Below are 4,593 nucleotides of genomic sequence, written 5' to 3' on the forward strand. Positions count from 1 at the left end.
TTCCAGCTAATTGACAAATAAGCATCAGTTTTGAATCATCAAATAAATAAATAAATGTCCTTCACATGATAAGTATATTACCAAGTATGAAACAGCAGTTTTCCTTTACCCCCTTGAATTTTGAATCTTGGGGAATGGATTATCTGACTCACTGTCACTAAATTTGAAGGCTTGTTGTGACTGTGTACTCTTTTTCTTCTTAACTCATCTTACACATTCATTCAATAGCCACGTCACTCTGTGTTCACAATGCACTTCTTGACTTTCTATCATGTCCATCATAGCAGAAAACCTCCTTCCTCGTTCAGTAGCATTTGCCTACCAAATTATTTCAGGGAGGATAGTGATTGTTTTCAGTTTATAGTCCATATTCACAAGTCAACTATTCTGTGTTATTTCTGTCTGTGAGAGTTACTACTGTTGTAATAAAACACTGTGGCCAAATCATAATGGGGAAGATAAGGTTATTCAGCTTACACTTCCATATGGTTGTTAATCACCAAAGGGAATCAAGATAGGTACTCAAGCAGCACAGAGCATGGAGGAGCTACTTACTGGCTATCTCTCCATGGCCTGCTTAGCCTACTTTCTTACAAAACCCAGGACCATCAGCCTAAGGGTGGCCCCACACATAAGGTTCTCCCCCATCAATCACTAATTAATAAAATGCCTTAGAGTTGAATCTTATAGAGGCATTTTTCTCAACTGAGGCCCGTTCCATTCATTTAGATGACTCTAACTTATATCAAATTAATATAAGATTATCCAGTACAACTTTTTTTTTTCACTTTGCAAGGTCTTGCTTTGAAAGCAGTTGTGGGTTGAGGGGCACACAGTCCTGACTTCTGTGTTCCGTTTGACCATGTGCAGAGACCCATGGCAGTGCTGGTGGTCCTGGGGGACCAGCCAGAAGAGCTCAGTTGGAACACTGGCTTCAAAGCTTTGTATTCATTTCGCCTTCGGCCTCTTCTCAATAGTCTTCCCAATGTCTTTCCTTGGAGCTTGAGGCCATGATACTCTCTCAATTTTATCTAAAACCTGGTTATTTGGAACAGCCTGTCCACTTTCATAATCTTAATGACTTGCAGCTTCTCATTGATTTTCGTGGCCAGATACTTCTGGGTCAGGCTTTAGCTCTGTTGCCCCCGTTGGATCACTTTGCCCACCTCCATGGTCACCCTGTCGTGATGCAGCTTCTCTGTCTCCCCGTCTAGCTTGGCAGTGCTTTTAGTGAAGGAATGCTGCGTGTTCTGGCTAGCAACTCATTTCTTAGATGTCTTCACATCTCCTCATTGCTGAGCTGTTATGGTGGCCTGCTTAGACTTGTCCTGTGTGGCGGTGGGGCCCTTCTTGCTCCGCATTATCACAGTGTCCCAGTCACTCAGTCATGTCGCTGTGGGGGCGATGGTCCATCCTGTGAGACCCTCGGCAGAAATTATTTTACTGCAACCTTTGCTTCAAGGCATAGTATTAAACCCATAGTTATAGCAACTTCCTCCTCCTTTCCATTATCTAATAATACTTCTCTAATAATTCAAGGCAGCTCTTTATTTAGGATCTATACAAAATTGCAAACGAAGCAAAAAAAAAGAAGGAAAATGAAGAAACAATAAAACGAGCAAATAAAAACACAAAACCCACCATATTATCCTGGAATATAAACCAATTTTCTTGTTAATATTTTATGCCAACTTTCTGAGAATATTTGAGCATTATCCAGTTATGTTAATATAATTGATCCCCTAATATCAAATCTTCACAGCATATAGAAGCTTCCACAACTTTGGATTCAGATTGGTTCTCTGGAATTTTTCATGCTGAGCACCTGGCTTCCTGTGCTTCCTGTGCACATACTAACATACTATTTCAAGTACACACCACTATGTATGATTTACAGTTTCCCCCACCCACACAGTCTACTATATACTGTAAAAAGTTGCCATCAACCACATTCCACTATATACAGTAAAAATTTCCCTCTACTTCACATTCTTGTGTTTTACTCAGGACTTTTATACCCATCTCTTTCAAATCCTTATTATTCATATCGTTGGGCTGCCAAACATCTATATTTCTTTCAATTTCTAACTTATTTTTCTCTTTAAATTATTCCAACGTGTATGACTTTGTGTTCACTTGGTACAGGCTTACTTATACTGTAATCTGCATTATTTATAATGCAATATGAGTATAGAATCCCCAGAAATTACTCTAGCAAAGATAATCAAATATAAAGGCTTTCTAACTAGTTATTAAAGAGTTGAAAATACAGAAAGATATGAGAAACGTTTTTCCCTTGGTTAATCAACAGCAGTCCACTGCTACAATTCTGGAGCTAAAAGAATAAAGGAACATTAGAATTTCCAAATCTTTATAAACTTGAAAAGAGCACTTTGAGTTCAATTTAAGGTGAATGGGCTCTTCCAGTTTCATGGATGTAGGACAGTATCAGATACTCTAATAGAATCCATTTACACACGTTAAAGGAATTTGCTAAGTTGAGGATCAAGCAGAGGAACAAAGAGTTGTAAAACATTCACTACGGGCACACATTTAACAGAGAGCTATTTAACCAGGGAAATATTCTTTTTTGTTGTTGTTGTTAGATAATCTCGTTACTTACATTTCAAATATTATCCCCTTTTCTGGTTTCCCCTCTGAAAACCCCATAACCCAACACCCCTCCACCTGCTGACCAACCCACCCACTCCTGCTTCCCTCTCTTGGGATTCCCCTACACTGGTGCATCTGGCCTTCTCAGGACCAAGGGCCTCTCTTCCCACTGATGTCCAGCAAGGCCATCCTCTGCTACACATGTAGCCGGAGGCATGGGTCCTTCCATGTGTACTCTTTGGTTGGTTGTTTAGTCCCTGAGAGCTCAGGTGTTACTAGTTGGTTGATATTGCTGTTTCTTCTATGGTGCTACAAGCTCCTTCAGTTCCTATGGTACTTTCTCTAGCTACTCCATTGGGGAACTTTGTGCTCAGTCCAATGGTTGGCTGAGTACATCCACCTCTGAATGTGTCAGCCACTGGCAGAGCCTCTCAGGAGACAGTTATATCAGGCACCTGTCAGCAATCACTTGTTGGCATCCACAATAGTATTTAGGTTTGGTCACTGTATATGGGATGGATTCCCAGGTGGGGCAGTCTCTGGATGCCTTTTCTTCAGTTTTTGCTCCACACTTTGTCTCTATATCTTTTCCCATGTCTTCCTTCTTCTTGAGCTTTACTTGGTCTATGTATATTAGGAATTCCAATCTTTTGGGCAAATATTCACTTATCAGTGACTGTATACCATGTGGGTTCTTTTGTGACTGGGTTACTTTACTCAGGATGATATTTTCTAGTTCCATCCATTTGCCTAAGAATTTCATGAATTCATTGTTTTTAATAACTGAATAGTATTCCATTGTGTAAATGTACCACATTTTCTGTATCCATTCCTCTGTTGAGGGACATGTGGGTTCTTTCCAGCTTCTGGATATTATAAATAAGACTGCTATAAACATAGTGGCATAAGTGTCCTTATTACATGTTGGAGTATATTCCCAGGCGTATATTCTGGGTATATTCCCAGGTCTTCAGGTAGTACTCTGTCCAGTTTTCTGAGGAACTGCCAAACTGATTTCCAGAGTGGTGGTACCAGCTTGCAATTACTCAAACAATGGAGGAGTGTTCCTCTTTCTCCATATCCTCACCAGCATCTGCTGTCACCTGAATTATTGATGTCAGCCATTCTGACTGGTGTGAGGTGGAATCTCAAGGTTGCTTTGATTTGCATTTCCCTGATGATTAAGGATGGTGAATATTTTTTTTAGGTGTTTCTCAACCATTCAGTATTCCTCAGTTGAGAATTCTTTGTTTAGCTCTGTACTCCATTTTTAAATAGGGTTATTTGTTTCTCTGCAGTCTAACTTCCTGAGTTCTTTGTATATATTGGATTTTACCCTCTATTGGATTTAGTATTGGTAAAGATCTTTTCCCAATCTGTTGGTTGCCTTTTGGTCTTATTGACAGTGTCCTTTGTCTTACAGAAGCTTTGTAATTTTATGAGGTTCCATTTGTCAATTCATGATCTTAGAACATAAGCCACTGGTGTTCTGTTCAGGAAATTTTCCCTTTGTCCATGTTCTTGAGGTTCTTCCCCACTCATTAGTTTCAGTGACTCTAACCAAAAAAGTGAAAGATCTGTACAAAAAGTACTTCAAGTATCTGAAGAAAGAAATCAAAGACCTCAGAAGATGGAAAGCCCAAGCTCATGGATTAGCAGGATGAATATAATAAAAATGGCCATCTTGTCAGAAGGTAATATTCTTTTCAAATAAAGTACTAAAGGAGATATGCTTAAAGGCTCAGATAATAGCTTAAAGTGAAGCACACATCATTATGTTTTTGAAATCTACATTTGTATTAATTGGATATCAATGGAAAGAAGACTTCAGTGTTGATTACTGAAGGCAGAGTGGACAACAGTAACTACAGAATCCACATCCACTACACACACACACACACACACACACACACACACACACACACACACATATATATATACATACATATATATATATATATATATATATATATATATATA

At 39.1% G+C, this 4,593-nt stretch overlaps 1 pseudogene; it reads right to left on the bottom strand.

Annotated features, from left to right (window-relative positions):
- Positions 1-948: 948 nt before the first annotated feature.
- LOC110325129 overlaps positions 949-4,593 on the bottom strand; it is an 88,491-nt pseudogene continuing 84,846 nt past the window's right edge.

This window comes from Mus pahari, chromosome 8 (genome assembly GCF_900095145.1).
Source record: "Mus pahari chromosome 8, PAHARI_EIJ_v1.1, whole genome shotgun sequence".
NCBI lineage: Eukaryota > Metazoa > Chordata > Mammalia > Rodentia > Muridae > Mus > Mus pahari.